General features: G+C 40.5%; 1 protein-coding gene across 3 annotated transcripts in view; it reads right to left on the bottom strand.

Annotated features, from left to right (window-relative positions):
* The window catches only part of LOC131106579 (guanine nucleotide-binding protein G(i) subunit alpha-2-like), a 61608-nt gene that overhangs the window by 38612 nt on the left and 1684 nt on the right, over window positions 1–21312 (bottom strand). The gene's annotated exons all lie outside the window — the stretch shown is intronic.

Here is a 21312-nt window from a genome sequence, read left to right on the forward strand (position 1 = left end):
GAAAAAATATCGATATAACCGGACTATCCATATATCCGATCCTGCGCTGAACTGCATTAAAAGTGGGCAATAATGCACTCGACATTGTTCTATAGTATAGAACAATGTCGAGCAGCTTAAATCAATCTTTGCTTAAGGACAGAAGAACCAACTGCGTTCGTGGTTTCTCTCGTGTGTATAGAATCTATACACACGAGAGAAACCACGAACGCCAGCATGTACATATGAAAAACAGTGATTATTGCAAGCGATAAAAAGATATCTGAATACAACACAATTAAATACATGTATTTGTACGCTTGTGTCTTCGTTGGAATAGGTGTGTATGCTATGTCAGTTGGTTCTTCTGTTGCAGGCATGTGTTTGGCCAGCTATGTGGGGCGGGTTGAGCATGACCTGTGAACCAGGAAGTGCGGGAATCGGTGTGTGTGCTGCGCTCTGGTGGTGGAAGTGTGAAAAATAAAGTTGACTGGAAGCAGCCGTTCGCCGTGTTCTTTTTTGGTATTGAAATCCTTAAGCAAAGATTGATTTAAGCTGCTTTTGTATCGATATAAGCAGACCAAATTGGCTGGCGGGAGATGAAAAGGGCATCGTAGTAACCGGATTATCATAATAACCGGGTATCGTACTAACGGAACTAATTATATCATAAAATACTAGAAATTTGCCGGGAAATGAAAATAGTATCGTAATAAGCAGTAATTCGTTATAACCGATATCGATATAACGAGACTTTACTGTACTTCAAGACGTCATTTGACATTCCCAGAACATGAATGTTAGCTTCATTGGCAAATCCAAATTGTCCAAAGTATGAATGTGAGTGTGAATGGTTGTTTGTCTATATGTGCCCTGGGATTGGCTGGCCACCAGTCCAGGGTGTACCCCTAAGTCAGTTGGGACAATGTGAACCAAAGAACCATTAATTATACCTCATTAACTTTATTCTTAGGCTACCGTCAAGTCACAACACCAGTGGAGTAATTGACCAGGATTATCCTCTAATATACAGGGAGGTGATTTATCCCATCAGTTTGTATGGAGCTTAATGATTGGCTTACATTAGTTTGCTGAAAGCTGCAGCTTAACGTCTGTATTAGTGTACCGCCCGAGCAACAGTCTTGGGCTAATAACAGCCTTTAGCGGCGTGGCGTTTCTGCTCATTATTCATTTAAGTCATTTAGCAGGCGCTCGCTTACAATGGCTGCCGTGTTTAGCAAGAGTTTTTTTTTTTTGTCTTCATTGAAAACACGACTTGAATGGAACAAACAGCTAAAGCCAGTTTAGCTCCCTGTTGTGTTTATTAGCACAAAACAGCAGTCGTGTCAAAATGTCGTGTTGCTGCTGGATGCTCACAGTAGCCGAAGGATACTGCAAGTTTGTTTACTTTTCCAAAACAGGGAGGTTTAAGACAACAATGAAATAGTTTTATTTCATTTGAACATGCATCAGATTCCAATTGAGTGCATCCCATAATCAGTTCCCAGTTCCACATGTCCATGTGGCACCTAGGATGTTCTCAAATATCTTATTTTTATTTTTCTGCACAAAATAAGATGAAAAATAAATAAACAAATCAAGAATAAAGAAAATCAATCAGTAATAAATAAATATAATAATAATAATAAAAATTTAAGTAAGCACATATAGTTGGTGGGTAGACAAATGATTTTTTTCAGATTAAAATGAACAAAGTATTATTAGAGCCCTGTAGACATGACAAAACACGACTATAGTCACATTTATACTCTTTTTATTTACAACATATTGCGCAACTGCAGAGTCTTGAGACATGCTAACTCGCAAACTAGAGAGCTAGCGACCTAAACGGTAGCCTTCAAGTTATTTCCTTTCAACTTAAATAGCCAAAAACTTACCACTTCCACACGGATAGGGAGGATAACTTAACAGTTATTTAACCTTTAACATGAACATTAATCAAACGTAATAATTTTTTCTGGGTACATGATACCATACAGCATTCATATCAAACTTGCGCGGGCCGCACTGACATTAAACTTTCATATGAAGGCGGGGGCCTCAAACTAGTGTCCTGCGGGCCACATTCGGCCCGTGGGCCGTGTATTTGAGACACATGCTAACTCGCAAACTAGAGAGCTAGCGACCTAAACGGTAGCCTTCAAGTTATTTCCTTTCAACTTAAATAGCCAAAAACTTACCACTTCCACACGGATAGGGAGGATAACTATTAACAGTTATTTAACCTTTAACATGAACATGAATCAAACGTAATCATTTTTTCTGGGTACATGATACCATACAGCATCCATATCAAACATTAAACTTTCATATCAAGGCGGGGGCCTCAAACTAGTGTCCTGCGGGCCACATTTGGCCCACGTGTTTGAGACCCCTGGTCTTTATGCTCAAGAATAAATGATGGAGGAGTCGATTCACTAAGCCTTCTTCCTGTGTATGTCATTACGACAAGACTGGAGATGCAGTAGAGAAATGCCCTACGAGTCTAGCTTAGCTGTCTTAGTGGGTCAACAATGATTTGGTTTTTCGCTGTGCCCGGAGTTGAGGACAAGCTATGGCAGATTTGGACAAAAGCAACGTGTGAAGAGAATAGATTTACAGCAGGGACGAGAGTGCGGGAGGGAAAGAGGCCATGGGTGAGCGCACTGAAAGAAAGTGGTGAAGTAAGGCGGGGTGATGGAGGATGGAGTCGGAGGGGGGGGGGGGGGGTGCTTGGATGCAGCTGAGTCGCTGGCAGTCACACAGCACTGAGGGCTTTATTGTGATTTGTAATTATGTGGTTTTTCTGTGGGGCCTCAGTTTGGTGCGCTCCCACACTGAGGCTCTTTTTAGTCGGGGAATACTGACGAGGACAACAGAGGGAGGGCGGGGCCGGGGGGGTGTCACTGTTGTTAACTATTTCGGTTGAACTGTAGGCATAGGCCCATCGGCTTCACTGGCAACTGGGAACATGCTAAGATGCTAAATATGCTCGATGAAGCCAACAGAACCACATCATCTGCAAAAAGCAGACACCCAATCCTGCAGTCACCAAACCAATTCCCTCAACGCCGTCGCTGCACCGAGAAATTCTGTCCATCCCCCACGTACCCTCAAGGACCCGGCTGAGAGTGCAGACCTGGTCCGCAGTTCCACGATTGGGACAAAAACCACACCGCTCCTCCTGAAACCAAGATTCAACTATTCGGTGGCTCCTCCTCTCCAGAACTCCTGAACAGACCTTAACCAAGGAGGCTGAGGAATAGTTGGAACACACACTCCGGTCCCCTTTCTTAAAAAGGTTCAGTCTTTCCATCCAATGTTATGGAAAGCAGGAAGTGGACAAATGTAGCAGTTAGTGATTGTAAAAGTACCAGATGGAGGGGTAGGATTTAATAAGCTTTGCTTCTTCCTACTCCTTTTGGACATGTGGAACTGGGAACTGATTATGGGATGCACTCAATTGGAATCTGATGCATGAATGTGAATGTGGCCCGCAGGACACTAGTTTGAGGCCCCCCCGTCTTGATATGAAAGTTTAATGTTTGATATGGATGCTGTATGGTATCATGTACCCAGAAAAAATTATTACGTTTGATTCATGTTCATGTTAAAGGTTAAATAACTGTTAATAGTTATCCTCCCTATCCGTGTGGAAGTGGTAAGTTTTTGGCTATTTAAGTTGAAAGGAAATAACTTGAAGGCTACCGTTTAGGTCGCTAGCTGTCTAGTTTGCGAGTTAGCATGTGTCTCAAGACCCTGCAGTTGCGCAATATGTTGTAAATAAAAAGAGTATAAATGTGACTATAGTTGTGTTTTGTCATGTCTACAGGGCTCTAATAATGCTTTGTTCATTTTAATATGAAAAAAATCATTTGTCTACCCACCAACTATATGTGCTTTCTTAAGTTTTTATTATTATTATAATTATTTATTACTGATTGATTGATTTTTATTTATTTTTTATTTTTATTTATTTATTTATTTTCATCTTGTATAAAAATTAAAATATTTGAGAACAGTGGAATATTTTATCAGAGCTTTTATTGTAGAAAATCGGAACCAAAGCACTGAAAAAGTTTGTATATTTTTCTGTTTTTAATAATTTTTTTTTTTTTTTTTGGAAAACCTGATGCGGCCCAGCCTTGCCCAGACCCTAGCTCCAGTGGCCCCCAGGTAAATTGAGTTTGAGACCCCTGCTTTAAAGCGAAACAACACAACGAGATGTCAAACAATCCATCCATGCATCTTCTACCGCTTGGAAGGAGAATAATAATAATAATGGAATAATAATGGTGATAATAAAAACAGTGTGATTAAAACATAAGCATGTGGCCCTGAACATTATGTGTGTGTGTGTGTGTGTGTGTGTGTGTGTGTGTGTGTGTGTGTGTGTGTGTGTGTGTGTGTGTGTGTGAAAGCAATCATCTCAGAGAATTGTGATGTCAATTTTAAAACAAAATGTGATTCTCTCGAGCCCCCGATTATACCCGGTGCACCCATAAAGGTCAGCATCGCGCTACAAAGTGAGAGAGTGACGTTGCCAGATTGTTGCCAAATGATCGTTTATTTAAAAACACCGGTTCAAGTCGTCGCCGAAGTGGGACAATTCAATTAGTGCAGCTGTCACAACGCCATCACGCCCAAGCCCCCACTTCAACCCCCCCCTTGGGAAAAAAAACACACTTTACCCCGTGTGACATCTAAACTATTCCCACCATCTATCACCCCCGCACGGGCCCCCGCTGTTGCAGTTATGTTAGGCACCTCGCTTGTGTCTCGCAGCTCAGAGCCCCCCCTCCCTTTCTCTCTGCAAGGAGACTCTGCTTGGTTTTTTTCTCCTCGCCTACGTTTACTTCACTACAGTACCGTAGACCACCGACTGCAACAAAGACGGTTGATTTGTTTCTATTTTTTAAGATTTGATCCTGCAACTGAGGATCTAACTAACAATGACTCAATGATTAATCAATGATTAATTAATAGGCAGTTATTTTGGCATTCTGGTATGTTGCTGACCAAACCAATAAGTGTTTGGTTCATATTGATTTGGTCCGTTTAGGGCCGAGCAGATTACTCGATGAATTAGAACCGGCATGATCGAATGGTACCACTTCCTGTCCACGCGATTTTCGGAGTTCCACAAATGGCCACATATGGCAATATACTGATACCGGAAAAATGATTGGATTCATTTTCAATTATTTTGTCATTAAGTCATTCATTCATTTCTCATAATCCCAGACTTTCCTGAACGAGAAATCCTGTCACATTTAATCTTGTGATAATAATACTAATAAATAAAAAATAAAAAATAAAAAATAAAAAATAAAAAATAAAAAATAAAAAATAAAAAATAAAAAATAAAAAATAAAAAATAAAAAATAAAAAATAAAAAATAAAAAATAAAAAATTAAAAAACATGCATTCCCTAAAAGTGGATCTATTACACACATTTTTTGGCCCATTGTATCGAGTTGGGCGGCACGGTGGTCGAGTGGTTAGCGCGCAGACCTCACAGCTAAGAGACCAGGGTTCAACTCCACCCTCGGCCATCTCTGTGTGGAGTTTGCATGTTCTCCCCGTGCATGCGTGGGTTTTCTCCGGGTACTCCGGTTTCCTCCCACATTCCAAAAACATGCTAGGTTAATTAGCCACTCCAAATTGTCCATAGGTATGAATGTGAGTGTGAATGGTTGTTTGTCTATATGTGCCCTGTGATTGGCTGGCCACCAGTCCAGGGTGGACCGCTGGGATAGGCTCCAGTACCCCCTGCGACCCTCATGAGGAACAGCGGTAGAAAATGAATGAATGAATGTATAGAGTTGTGGACTCCTACAGAGCAGCTGCACACAATAACCATCACAGAAAGCTTTCTAGATCTTCCAGAATCTTTACTTATTCAGCTGTATTTCGTGGATTTTGAGCATCCCGTGACAAGTTTTTGTTTAAAATTTTACTTTATTCCACCCACGGCCTGATTCCAGGTATTCCAGGCGGTCACACTACCAAGTGCTCATGAGGACTTGCAGATCGCTGCCGAAACAAAACTTTATAGGAGTTTCTTGGATGTACGTCGACATAGACCGACCGTAGGAGCCCGTGGGACCGGTTGTGACCCAAATAGTTGTTAGCGCTAACAATAGCATGCGTGTTTATAGTTGCCATTTCTGGCAATGTTGACACGGTAATGACAATTCTGCCGAGCAATTGGAAGCGGTTCGGCTCGCCACGCTGAGAAACCTGACTGATCAGGTACAAGAAATAGTACCGGCTTTTGCCAGTCGACATTCCCGCCTTCCCACCGGCATCTGACAACAACAACAGCAGCATTACTACTTTCACACAGACACCCTGCAAAATGGTCAGGAAAGACTTGGAACCATTTACTCGCCCGTGTCGTTTACACAGAAGCAAGCAAAGTGGAATACGTCCGACGGCAACAACTTTCAACAGAACGGGGAAGAAAAAGTGAGTCCCAACCTCGAAAAGGCCTTAAATCAGGGGACTCAAACACATGGCCCGCGGGCCAAATGTGGCCCGCAGGACACTAGTTTGAGGCCCCCGCCTTGATATGAAAGTTTAATGTTTGATATGGATACTGTATGGTATCATGTACCCAGAAAAAATTATTACATTTGATTCATGTTCATGTTAAAGGTTAAATAACTGTTAATAGTTATCCTCCCTATCCATGTGGAAGTGGTAAGTTTTTGGCTATTTAAGTTGAAAGGAAATAACTTGAAGGCTACCGTTTAGGTCGCTAGCTCTCTAGTTTGCGAGTTAGCATGTCTCAAGACCCTGCAGTTGCGCAATATGTTGTAAATAAAAAGAGTATAAATGTGACTATAGTCGTGTTTTGTCATGTCTACAGGGCTCTAATAATGCTTTGTTCATTTTAATATGAAAAAAATCATTTGTCTACCCACCAACTATATGTGCTTTCTTAAGTTTTTATTATTATTATTATTATATTTATTTATTACTGATTGACTACAACCACTGCCCTCAACTTAGGCGTAAGGTGTTTCCCGCCGCCGCCGAGCACCATGGCTTGGACCATTTTGGTGTACTTGGTGTCAGCTGTGTGTGAGAGTGCAGGCCCCAAGGGGAGCCCAGGAGCGCCAGGCTTTCCGAAGCAGACAACGACAGGATAAACCAACGAGGATGAGGGGCGGGGGGGGGCAAGTGAGCTCATTTCCTATAATGGCAAGAAGGAAATGGACTCAGGGAGGGGTGAGTGAGGATAATGGTCTACAGTATGCGTTTAGTGATATGATCACACAAAGAAAGGCCCGAAAGCCAAATTTCCCAAAGGAACGAGACTATGTAAGCATCATAGCATATTTGGGGGGGCGGGGCTTGGACTTTGTATTGTGTGGCGACGCAATAGAGGACGTGAACTAGCGAGTTATGTTTTAGCTCAAATAAACAGCGTGGCGGGGAGTGCTGCATTAACTTCACACAATGTCCATCTCGTTGAGAGCGGAAACTGAAAGCCAAATAGTTTATCCGGCCCTGGGGTGAACTACAGAAGACCAAGGAATGAACAAACGCACCGACGGCCGTCAAGGAGTCAACACTTCCAAAAAACAAGAAAGAATTCATCATCACATCTCCTACGCCGGTGCAATGACGTCAGAGGGACACGGCGGGGGGGGGGTTCCAATCTCAGAGGATGATGTCCGGGCACATAAACGCATGTAAACAAATGCTCCATTTCATTTGTTTCCTTTTATTATCAATTTTAAGTTTTAAGTTCAACTAGAAAATTCCCGCGGAAATTTTGATGGGCTTGCCACCTGTGCTGTGAACCTCGGGCCCGGTGCGCCAACGGCTACCGTGCTAGCACCTAGCAAGACAGCCTCAAGTACCGAAAAGGTTCCAAAAAGTCCCATAGTGTCCCCACATCATGCCATGTGTCTATTTGCCTTTAGAAATGAGTAAATTAGCTAAAATGCTAACATGCTAACAGTCATCATGCTAGCACCTAGCAAGAGAGCCTCAAGTTTAGAAAGTGCCACGGTTGTCCTATAACCTTCGTACATCATGCCATGTGTGTATTTGCCTTTAGAAATGAGTAAATTAGCTAAAATGCTAACATGCTAACAGTCATCATGCTAGCACCTAGCAAGAGAGCCTCAAGTTTAGAAAGTGCCACGGTTGTCCTATAACCTTCGTACATCATGCCATGTGTGTATTTGCCTTTAGAAATGAGTAAATTAGCTAAAATGCTAACATGCTAACAGTCATCATGCTAGCACCTAGCAAGAGGGCCTCAAGTTTAGAAAGTGCCAAGGTTGTCCTATAACCTTCCTACATCATGCCATGTGTCTATTTGCCTTTAGAAATGAGTAAATTAGCTAAAATGCTAACATGCTAACAGTCATCATGCTAGCACCTAGCAAGAGGGCCTCAAGTTTAGAAAGTGCCAAGGTTGTCCTATAACCTTCCTACATCATGCCATGTGTCTATTTGCCTTTAGAAATGAGTAAATTAGCTAAAATGCCAACATGCTAACAGTCATCATGCTAGCACCTAGCAAGAGGGCCTCAAGTTTAGAAAGTGCCACGGTTGTCCTATAACCTTCCTACATCATGCCATGTGTGTATTTGCCTTTAGAAATGAGTAAATTAGCTAAAATGCTAACATGCTAACAGTCATCATGCTAGCACCTAGCAAGAGGGCCTCAAGTTTAGAAAGTGCCAAGGTTGTCCTATAACCTTCCTACATCATGCCATGTGTCTATTTGCCTTTAGAAATGAGTAAATTAGCTCAAATGCTAACATGCTAACAGTCATCATGCTAGCACCTAGCAAGAAAGCCTCAAGTTTAGAAAGTGCCACGGTTGTCCTATAACCTTCCTACATCATGCCATGTGTCTATTTGCCTTTAGAAATGAGTAAATTAGCTCAAATGCTAACATGCTAACAGTCATCATGCTAGCACCTAGCAAGAAAGCCTCAAGTTTAGAAAGTGCCACGGTTGTCCTATAACCTTCCTACATCATGCCATGTGTCTATTTGCCTTTAGAAATGAGTAAATTAGCTCAAATGCTAACATGCTAACAGTCATCATGCTAGCACCTAGCAAGAAAGCCTCAAGTTTAGAAAGTGCCACGGTTGTCCTATAACCTTCCTACATCATGCCATGTGTCTATTTGCCTTTAGAAATGAGTAAATTAGCTCAAATGCTAACATGCTAACAGTCATTATGCTAGCACCTAGCAAGAGAGCCTCAAGTTTAGAAAGTGCCACGGTTGTCCTATAACCTTCCTACATCATGCCATGTGTCTATTTGCCTTTAGAAATGAGTAAATTAGCTCAAATGCTAACATGCTAACAGTCATCATGCTAGCACCTAGCAAGAAAGCCTCAAGTTTAGAAAGTGCCACGGTTGTCCTATAACCTTCCTACATCATGCCATGTGTCTATTTGCCTTTAGAAATGAGTAAATTAGCTCAAATGCTAACATGCTAACAGTCATTATGCTAGCACCTAGCAAGAGGGCCTCAAGTTTAGAAAGTGCCACGGTTGTCCTATAACCTTCGTACATCATGCCATGTGTGTATTTGCCTTTAGAAATGAGTAAATTAGCTAAAATGCTAACATGCTAACAGTCATCATGCTAGCACCTAGCAAGAAAGCCTCAAGTTTAGAAAGTGCCACGGTTGTCCTATAACCTTCCTACATCATGCCATGTGTGTATTTGCCTTTAGAAATGAGTAAATTAGCTAAAATGCTAACATGCTAACAGTCATCATGCTAACACCTAGCAAGAGGGCCTCAAGTTTAGAAAGTGGCACGGTTGTCCTATAACCTTCCTACATCATGCCATGTGTCTATTTGCCTTTAGAAATGAGTAAATTAGCTCAAATGCTAACATGCTAACAGTCATTATGCTAGCACCTAGCAAGAGGGCCTCAAGTTTAGAAAGTGCCACGGTTGTCCTATAACCTTCGTACATCATGCCATGTGTGTATTTGCCTTTAGAAATGAGTAAATTAGCTAAAATGCTAACATGCTAACAGTCATCATGCTAGCACCTAGCAAGAGAGCCTCAAGTTTAGAAAGTGCCACGGTTGTCCTATAACCTTCCTACATCATGCCATGTGTCTATTTGCCTTTAGAAATGAGTAAATTAGCTCAAATGCTAACATGCTAACAGTCATCATGCTAGCACCTAGCAAGAAAGCCTCAAGTTTAGAAAGTGCCACGGTTGTCCTATAACCTTCCTACATCATGCCATGTGTCTATTTGCCTTTAGAAATGAGTAAATTAGCTCAAATGCTAACATGCTAACAGTCATTATGCTAGCACCTAGCAAGAGAGCCTCAAGTTTAGAAAGTGCCACGGTTGTCCTATAACCTTCCTACATCATGCCATGTGTCTATAAAAAACGGGAAGATTAAGATATAATAATAGCTAAACATCACAAGGAATAACAATATGGGCTTGCATTACTGAGCAAGCCCATAACTATTATGTTGAAATGTTTAAGCTAATTCTAATCCTGTGAAACATCTGAGCTGGAGGCTCCGATTGCCGACGCAGATAAACAAGTTGGATGGCTTTGTTGCACCAGGGAATAAAGTTAAAACAAAAACTAGTTGTACGGGCGTAATTCTTGTGGCAAACCGAGTTGTATGATTTGGACTTCATCCAAAAATGTGCTGAAAAAGAAAAAGAATCACGTCAGCAAATCTCATGAGACTTCTAAAAGAGCGACTCCAAAGCGTTGCTGACATTGAAAAGCTTTTGGCTGCCCCGTGCAATATAAGCAACACAATTAATTGCATAAACAGATCAATGTTACCAAGCGCATGCTAACGTAAATACACTTAAGGAGCAAGGGCGCAACAACGCACAGTATTCACGCGTCAATACTTTTCATGCCTTTTTTACATTTGTAGTTTACTGAAATTAATATTGTGCAGCTACTAATGATTTCCATACTCAACTACGAGGTATCAGTGCGCTCACCACCTTGTCAAGTCATCATAAATCTCAAAAAGTATAACAATGTAAAAATCACAGCCCCATCACGCAGCAACTTAACACTCAAAAGGTATACCTGGGAAAGATACAAACATGTACCAATACCGGTTTAAAATGGGGGAAAAATATAACTCTGGGCACTGCGATGATATCAGCCTCCCTCTGGGCTAGGAGATTTTCATGTCAGAAAACCGATGTTTGTCATTTGCAACTTGTCCAAGGTGTCCAACATTCCAAAAGTCCAAACATTCTAAAAATAGAATTTACCATGAAAAAAAAAATGCAAGCAAAAATGAAAAAAAATCAGCAGGAATAAAGTAAATATTAAGAGAAGAAGCTTGTCATCCAGCGAGAAAAAGTCATAATTTTACAAGAATAACGTCATACTACTATGATGAAAAATAACATATATAGCATAAGTTTGAAATATTACATTAGTTTATATGATATCATAAAATATAATTATTTCAGTCTTAACATGAGGGGAAAAAAGGAATAAAGTTGCAATTCTTTGAAAAATTAGGTTGGGGAAAAAGTACTGTCACAAGAATAAAGTCAAAATATTAAGAGAAAAAGACAATTTTACAAGGATACACGTGTGATATTAGCAGGGCTGCAACGATTATTTGGATAATTCCAATACCTTGATATATATAGTATACCACCTACACTACATACTATGTCCATTTAAGACGGGTGTCTCAAGCTCAATTTACCCGGGGGCCACCGGAACTAGGTTTTGGGTGAAGCCGGGCCGCATCAGTTTTTTTTTTTTAAAACGCATTTATTAAAAACTGGAAAAAAAATCAATAAAAAAACTTTCAATGCTTTTGCTTCTGCTATATGCTACACTTTTTCAGTACTTTGGTTCCAGTTTTCCACACCAAAATATCTGATAAAACATCTTAATTTTTTATTTTTCTATACACAAAAAAAGATAAAAAAAAAACTAATTAAGAATAAAGACAATAAATCAATCAGTAATAAATAAGTAAAATAATATAAAACATCAAATAAGAAAAACGTAAGAAACCACATACAGTTGGTGGAGAATTTTTTTTTTCAGATTCAAATGTACAGTATTAACACTTATTTAACCTTTAACATGAACATTAATGAAACTTAATAATTTGACCCAATTAGCAAGTTAGCATCGTACTCAGTTCCGTCTGGGAGCATTTCAACATCAAACTTTGGTATCAAGGTGGGGGCCTCAAAGTAGCGTCTCGCGGGCCGCATTTGGCCCGTGGGCCGCAAGTTTGAGACCCCTGATTTAAGACATAGTTTATATACGCCCGAAACATAACCACCACTTACACTATGTACTATGTCCAGTTAAGACATATATTATATATATAGTCCTAAACATAACCATAGAAACATACAAAACCAAATAAGTTTTCCCAAAAGTCCCAAATAAAGGAAAACTTATAATAAGGGAATAATTAAGAAGAAAATTAATTCTTATTTATTTTATGAAAATGATTAAAAACAAAGAAAAAGCCAATTTGTTGGTACTAATAGTGTAGTTTTTCCTTGCATCTGCCCAGTGGCCCCTTGCTGGAGGGGGTGTGCAGCATGGTTGGACGGATGTAGACGGTTACGGTTGGACCCAGATACATGTATGGCTGCACCCCTACTACATAGACATTGTTCCAATATGTCAATATGATTTTTTATGATGGCGGCAATTTGAGTCACTTTGCATGATTTCCTGTGGGAAAATAGCCTCTGCATTGGAACAACTTGGAAGTCAAGCAGCGTCATGGAACAATATCGGAGGGTGTCTGGGTGTCGTAGCAGCTTCTCCATCTTGCGACAGTTCCTGTCTCTGTACACGGCCTGTCTGCAAGCTTGCACGCTAAAGTGTCCGCTTCCTCTTCTTACGTTTATTTTCAGAGGTAAAAGGGCACAGGCACGGCGAATGCGACTCAAGAGTCGTAAGACCTCAGCTCCCGGTGACCGCCAACAGCATGGAAGGGGCACGAATCCAAGCAGAAGAGCTGGAATAAATACGTGAATGAGGTGAATGAGAAGAGGCTCCCTGTGGACTCGCACTAATACTTCATATTGTGCAGGAGCAGCCTTTATCTTCAGGGCTCTTGCTCTGTAATTGCAGGATATCCAAGCCTGGCACATTCACACTCGCTCGTCTGCTATCCTGTGCGTCATTCAACTAATTGTGCAGCACTGTGGCACCGTTTGTTGAGTAAACAAGGTTGAAAACACGAGGCATGGGCTTATTTGATCAGCTTTGGGCCACTTGGCCACGGCGGAAATGGCTGAAAATGTGCCTCAAAGTGGCTGGAATGACATTTCTGGGGAGACTCATAAAGCGTCCTCGTTGGCAAGTGGGCGTGGCTTATTTTACCAAGCGAAATGCCTCCTCCGAAAGCAGACTGCTCTTATTGCGTCTGGCAACCGCTCACTTTAATAAACCGCGGAACTCAAGAGTCGATGAGTCGAAGAATGTGTCAGCTTTTGTAGCCATCAAGCTTGGCGTGGGGGGGGTGGGGGTGGGGGTGGGGTCACGTGTCACCAAGCCAACGTCTGAAAAGCAGGTGATGACTGCAAAATGTGTTGCCCCCCCCTCACCCTCATCCCGACTTTTTTTTTTATCCACCTCCATGCATCACAACTTGGCAGAATGGTTTCTTTGAATGGACGGGCTGGTGCTCCCTTCACTGACCAAAAAAAAAGTAAGATCTTTGGTTAGTGCATGCAACTTGGAGCTGTGTTTGCTCCACTGGCCTATTAGCAATAAAACGTGAATATTTAAGCAAATTCTACTCATTCCTGGCCGAAATGAAGCATAAAAATGAGCTAAAATAGAAACACAAGGCAGAAGACACATTCTAACAGTGAATGTAATGCCGTATTCTACATTGGCCACTAGGTGTCAGTGTTCAGTCATACATGCACCACACACTAAACCAGGGGTGGGCATATTTCTGTCTATATATAGGTGGCGTCAAGCAGAACAACATACTTGTTCACGGTGCAACGAAAAACAAAATCCCAACAATTAATCAACAATTAAGCGCTAAACATAACACTTAAGACGGTTACTTCCGAATGCCCGCAAGGCATGCTGGGTAGCTCAGCTTCATTCATTCATTCATTTTCTGGAGCCAGCTGTCTTCGGGATGGGCGAGAGGCGGGGTACTGGTGGCCAGCCAATCACAGGGCACATATAGACAAACAACCATTCACACTCACATTCATACCTATGGACAATTTGAAGTCGCCAATTAATTTAGTTGCCAGCTACGCTTGGCAGGCCTGATGTGACCCGCCCCCCTCCACCACCTCGCTAGATGCTACCCCAGGGGTCGGCAACCTTTAACAACAAACGAGCCATTTGAGAACCTATTGGACCTATTTCCTTAAGCGCATTGACACATTCCTTTTCCGTCTTCCTGGTAGCGTGACGAGCCACACCCGTTGCCACCCGGCAGTAAGTCAAGTTTCTTAAGCCCTTTCTTAGCGCTTCTCCACCGATTTCGGATCAACATTTGTAATAAAAAGGGCTGTAACCAGTTTGAGTACCACTATCCGTGTTGTTTAGCTGCAACTGTTTGTTTGTGACGAAGGAAGCTAATACGTGAAATAGCGGCCCAGATCACAGCTTCTCACCGGGACCACCCACCAGAAAACACGGCCCCCCGGCAATTTGGCAGAGAAGTTCACAGCATGCATACTTAACTACGTCGCAACACTTTGAAAGATGGCACCCTAGGGAACTGTGGTAGTTTTATTTACTTTCATTTTGTAGACAAAATTGAGTAAAAATATGCCGGAAGTTAAAAAAACAAGGCACTGCTAACGTCTCTGTTATATCTACTATATTGGATGACTATAGGGGTGTTATGTCAAGTCTTGAGGGCTCTAATAAATAATAACTCCCAAAATATGATACTGAATCCTACTTATGGAAAGTCCCTCATCACGGTCTTGTCCGGAACCAAAGAGCCGCCATAAAGGAAGGATCACTGCACACTTTTAGCATGTCTGTATTTGTGTCTCTTTGTTACGGTGCCCACAGACGAGATGCAGGCCAACATATTTGCATAGCGGCGCTGCCTGTCAAATCTCTGCACTGACGTGTTTGTGGAGAATCAACATTGATGTGTACAGTGCATTATGCAAAAAAGACAAAAAAAAAAAAAACGGGCTTCACAGTTTGAGCGCGGCGTGCTTGCCAGGGAACGTTTGGTGTATGCCAAACGGGAACAGGATGACAGCGAGCCAAAGAGCTCGTGAGAAAATCCACAGAAGTGAGACGTAAGCGCTTTGCTGCGGAGTGGGAGGAGATGAAGTGACATTTAAAGGAAGTAGCAGCGAGGCACGTCACCTGTTAATGGGGGCGGGGGTTAAGCCTGAATGTCTCCAACGGCCCCCCCGTTACATTAACTAATGACTTTCTCCGCTGGCCTTTGTGGTGGCTCGGTGTAATCATGAGAGTAGGATTGCTTTCCTTTGTTTACAACCGGCACGCCATGACATTCAGTGTCAACATCGGAACCGACTGGCTTTCGGACGGGGGCTCCCGACTGGTGGCTCGCGGGCCAATTCTGGGTGGGTGAATGTCATTGAATGCAACTTTATTGAATTGGAATGAATGCATTATTTGTATGCATGTAGTTATGCTCTTCCTCACTTTCCTGACAAAATCCCTTCATAAATTCCTCTTAAATGCACACGGAATGACATGGATCCATGTTTCGGAACAAATAAATACATTTGATGAAGGCATAAATAAAACAAAAGTGTCAAAAATATTTACAACTTAAAAATTATGTGTAAAAAATCATTTAAAATACATTATTTAAATAAAAGTGTAAAACATTATTCAAGTAAAAATGAATATAAAATTGTAATAATTAAATGAATATTACTTCAAATAAAATATTTTATTAAAATGACTTCAATAAGTGCTAAAAATGTGAAATAAAAATAAACCGACTTACATAAAAGTTGAAATTAAAGTAAATAAAAATATGAATCACTTCAATAAGTGTTAGAGCAATAATTAGAGCTCTCTAGAGATAATATAACAACCCTATAGTCACCCTTACACTCCTATTATCCAATATAGTAGACATAATAACAAAAAATAAGACATAGAAAACCTGTTTACAATGTTCTCTATACACATAAACATTAGAGCTCTCTTATATAACATAACAACCCTAGAGTCACCTTTACACTCCTATTATCCACTATAGTAGACATAATAACAGAAAATAAGACATAGAAGACCTGTTTACAATGTTCTCTATACACATAAACATTAGAGCTCTCTTAGATAACATAACAACCCTATAGTCACCTTCACACTCCTATTATCCAATATAGTAGACATAATAACAGAAAATAAGACAAATAAAACCTGTTTAAAATGTTCTCTATACACATTAACATTATTAGAGCCCTCTAGAGATGAAATGACAACCCTATAGTCACCTTGACACTCCTACTGCCCAATGCAGTAGCCCTTATAGCTCCAGAAATACAATACATGCACATGCATCATGGTCAGTTTATGCAAATTAGACTGGAGTGTAAAGGTGACTATAGGGTTGTTATGTTATCCCAAGAGAGCTCTAATGTTTATGTGTATGGAGAACGTTTTAAACAGGTTTTCTATGTCTTTATGTTATTATGTCTACTATATTGGATAATAGGAGTGTGAAGGTGACTATAGGGTTGTTATGTTATTTCTAGAGAGCTCTAGTGTTTGTGTATAGAGAACATTATAAACAGGTTTTATTTGTCTTATTTTCTGTTATTATGTCTACTATATTGGATAATAGGAGTGTAAAGGTGACTATAGGGTTGTTATGTTATCTCAAGAGAGCTTTAATTATTGCTCTAACATTTATTGAAGTGATTTATATTTTTGTCACCAATTGAGGTGAAACGATCCAAATCCAACAACAATCCATCCCCAGTTGAGAAACGAGTCACTGGATGGATTTGTGTTGATGAAGAAAATGAGCATCCGACGTTTTTGTAAAGTCCCACATCAGCATCTCGTCAGGTGACGACGATAACGACGGCGTGGCCACGGAAAAGGAAGAAGTGAGACTTCTTTCAGCAGCTTCACCGGACGCTAAAAGGTGTCCGAGAGAAGTACCCCGGGGTGTGATGTCACACCTCGGAGGGATGTCACACTTCTAAGCACACTCGCTGCTACACGAGTTCACCCCAAGTCCACATCCGTCCTGGAAGCGCCAGTCCAAGATCATGTTTGGAAGGTGAACGTCTTCCAGAGCTCCTGTGTAATCCCTCCCAGTGCTGCTTAGTAATGGCTGATATGAAATGCCGAATAATTAGCCTTCTGACCTGGGGGGCGTGACTTAACTAGCCTGATCGGTGTCACCACCCCCCAAATCCATTCTAGGAAGACGTAGTTCCTCCTGGCCGAGAAGATGACTAATCACATTAGTGAAGCTGTGATCAACACTCTGGTGAACGGTCGTGGCTAAAAGCACAACTCCAGGAGGCGGCGGCGGCGGCAACAGGGAGTGTCAACACACATGCTAACATGTTACCATGACAATGGAGCCTTGAGGTACTCATTTGTTTCAGTGGGTGTCCACACTGCGGCCCGTGGGCCGTTTCAGGCCCACAGATGTTCTATTGTTGGCCAGCGGCGCATTCTAAAAATACAATTTAAGAAAGAAACAATCGACAATAATTCTTACAAGAACAAAGTCAAAATATTTAGAGAAAACTTGAAAACGACTTGAAAATTTTCCTTTAATATTTCTACTTTGGGTTTTTTTTCAAATATTTCTATTTACATTTTCAATATTTTCATACATTTTCTTTGTATTGTTAGGAATGTATTGCCAAAATTACAACTGAAAAAATGTCTTCTTTAATATTTCAACTTATATGCCCCCTTTATACTCTGGTTTCCTCCCACATTCCAAAAACATGCTAGGTTAATTAGCCACTCCAAATTGTCCATAGGTATGAATGTGAGTGTGAATGGTTGTTTGTCTATATGTGCCCTGTGATTGGCTGGCCACCAGTCCAGGGTGTACCCCGCCTCTCGCTCCAAGACAGCTGGGATAGGCTCCAGCACCTCCGTGACCCTTGTGAGGATAAGCGGTAGAAAATTAATAAATGAATGAATGAATATAACTTTTGCCCCAACCTAATTTTATAAATTGGGCATTTTTTTAATTTTCCAACTTCAGCAAATTTGCTTCTCATTATCATGACTTCACTCCCATAATATTTGTACTTTATTCCCATAACATTAAAACTTTTTCTGCAACCTCAGCTTATTTGTTTTTTTTGTTTTTCATGATATTTTGACAAAAAAAAAGTCTACATTTCAACTTTTTGTCCTCATAAATTCTTGATTTAAATAGATTATTAATATGATAATTATTTTAGGCTATATAGTTATTTAATTAAAATATTAAATAATGTAACCACATTTTTAAAATAAATTTTAATTTAACAATTTAAGTTATTTATTTATATTAAGTTAGATAAATGTTTGATTTAAATACATTATTAATGTGATAATTAATTTAAGCTAAATTGTTATTTAATTTAAATATTAAATAAATTATTGATTTAAATACATTATTAATTTAAGTTATTTATTTTTTAAAGTCATTTATATAAATTCTCAATTTAAATGACTTATTAATATGTTAATTTAACTAATAAGCAATAAAATCATAAATAATAAAATCATTAAAATAAATGATTAATAATCAAGAACTACTATGAGATTGAAAACTTTATTCACAATTCACACATGGCTCCGTTAACGATCGGTCAACATTTCAACAGACAAAATAACTCAAAATGACATGAAAAGTATGAAAAGTATCCATACAGTTTATGGAGTCGGGGATCAATTTTAGAGCTGGTATCGGAAGTATCAATACTTCCGTACTTCGCAATCATCCAACGTAACAACAACAACAACGTTACTGGCTGTACAATCACAAAAGAATAAACAGCACAACAGCTTTAACTGCCACTGACCCACAAGGTATGCTGGGTAGTCCAGCTGCACGTGCCCCTGACGCTTGAAACGGACACAATAACTTCACCATCCTCATAATTCCTGGATTGGATACAATCCAAGGAAATGTTGTGTTCGGGTGTCGATGAGCAGAATGTCCCACGGTTGTTACGTCATGAACCCTTGAAGTAGAGAGCGTGAGATTCAAGGCGACACGAGGCATTAACTTTGAAGCGGTGGGGGGAGCGCTAACGAGACATATCAGGATGACCGAACACGACGGAGCGCAGCGTGGCGTCATGCAAATGAGCAACAAAAAAAAAGCTGAAAAGCAAAGCCGCTCGTCACGTTTTGACTTGTTTTGACTGGCGTTCCGGAGCCGGTTCTGGGAAGCGTCAGAGCTGTTCGCCCTCTGTCCAAACAACAGCCCACACTCATTATCAAGCAGACCTTGTCCTGTCTGACCCGCCTGCCGGGAGGCACCCATTCTGGCCCCAAACCAGGGAGCTTTTATTCCAACGCCCCATGGTGCAGTATGGCCTGTTGGAAGTGCGTCCATTTTAGCTTTGAATATTCCCTGCAGAAAATGCTGCCTGAAGCTGATAGTTAGCAGAGTATGATTTCAAGACGTGTAGCAAAGCCTGGCTTGTTTTCTGGCTTGCCCATACACACGGGGCAGACTCATCTAGCTCGGGGTGAGTCAAAGGCGGCATCATCCACGAGCAAGGTGCTTTTCCTTTCAAAAGGAAACATCACAAGTGGAACAAAAAGTGAGAGATTAAAGAACTTTGTCACGTCAAAACGCATGTAAATACACATGATATGTAGCGCTAGCTAGCTAGCGGCTGTATCGTGTCCCTTGTAGCATAAGAGTTGAGCAATGTCTTGTAAACAACGAATAATAAGGGGGTGTTATTTCACGTCTACGGGGCTCTAATGATGTTAAAAAACATATTCACAAAGTCATAAACATGTTCTCCCATTCTGAGTGGAAGTGGTACATTTTGTTACAAGGTTATAAATTTGAGGCTACTGCTTAGCTTTCTAGCTTGCTCGCTAGCCAGAGGCTGTCTCAAGTCCCTGCAGCTTAAGAGTTGTGAAATATACTGTAAACAATGAATAATAGGAGTGTAAACGTGACTATAGGGGTGTTATTTCATGTCTGCAGGGCTCTACTGATGTTAAAAGCCGCATTCAGTGAGTCATAAACAAGTTCACATGTTCCATGTGGAAGTGGTAAGTTGTGCGATTCTTAAGTTATAATGACATAAATTTGAGGTTAACTCGTTAGCTAGCTAACGACCGTCTCGAGTCCCTGCAGCATAATAGTTGTGCAATGTCTTGTAAACAATGAAGAATATGATACAAGAGTGACTATAGGGGTGTTATTTCATGTCTAGAGGTCTCTAATAATGTTTACAAATATAATTTGAAGTCTAAAATAGCTTCTCCTATTCCATGTGAAAGCGGGACGTTTTTTGGCTTCTTAAATTTAGGGAAACTAAATTTGGTTAGCTTGCGAGCTACAATAAACAATGATATGCTATAAAAGTGGCTATAGGGGTGTTATTTCATGTCTACAGGCCTCTAATAATGTTTGAAAACATGTTTAGAAAGTCCAAAACAACATGGTTTCTTAAGTTTAGAGGAAATAAATTCGAGGCTAACTGGTTAGCTTGCAAGCTAGCGGCTGTAAGAGTTGTGCAATGTGCTGAAAACAATGAATGATATGATATAAAAGTGGCTATGGGGGTGTTATTTCATGTCTACAGGCCTCTAATAATGTTTGAAAACGTGTTTAGAAAGTCCAAAACAACATGGCTTCTTAAGTTTAGAGGAAATAAATTCGAGGCTAACTGGTTAGCTTGCAAGCTAGCGGTCGTAAGAGTTGTGCAATGTGTTGAAAACAATGAATGATATGCTATAAAAGTGGCTATAGCGGTTTTATTTCATGTCTACGGGCCTCTAATAATGTTTGAAAACATGTTTAAAAAGTCTAAAACAACATGGCTTCTTAAGTTTAGAGGAAATAAATTTGAGGCTAACTGGTTAGCTTGCAAGCTAGCGGTTGTAAGAGTTGTGCAATGTGTAGAAAACAATGAATGATATGATATAAAAGTGGCTATGGGGGTGTTATTTCATGTCTACGGGCCTCTACTAATGTTTGAAAACATGTTTAGAAAGTCTAAAACAACATGGCTTCCTAAGTTTAGAGGAAATAAATTCGAGGCTAACTGGTTAGCTTGCAAGCTAGCGGCTGTAAGAGTTGTGCAATGTGTTGAAAACAATGAATGATATGATATAAAAGTGGCTATGGGGGTGTTATTTCATGTCTAC

This window comes from Doryrhamphus excisus, linkage group LG18, assembly GCF_037039965.1.
Source record: "Doryrhamphus excisus strain RoL-2023G ecotype Guam linkage group LG18, RoL_Dexc_Guam_v1.1, whole genome shotgun sequence".
Lineage (NCBI taxonomy): Eukaryota > Metazoa > Chordata > Actinopteri > Syngnathiformes > Syngnathidae > Doryrhamphus > Doryrhamphus excisus.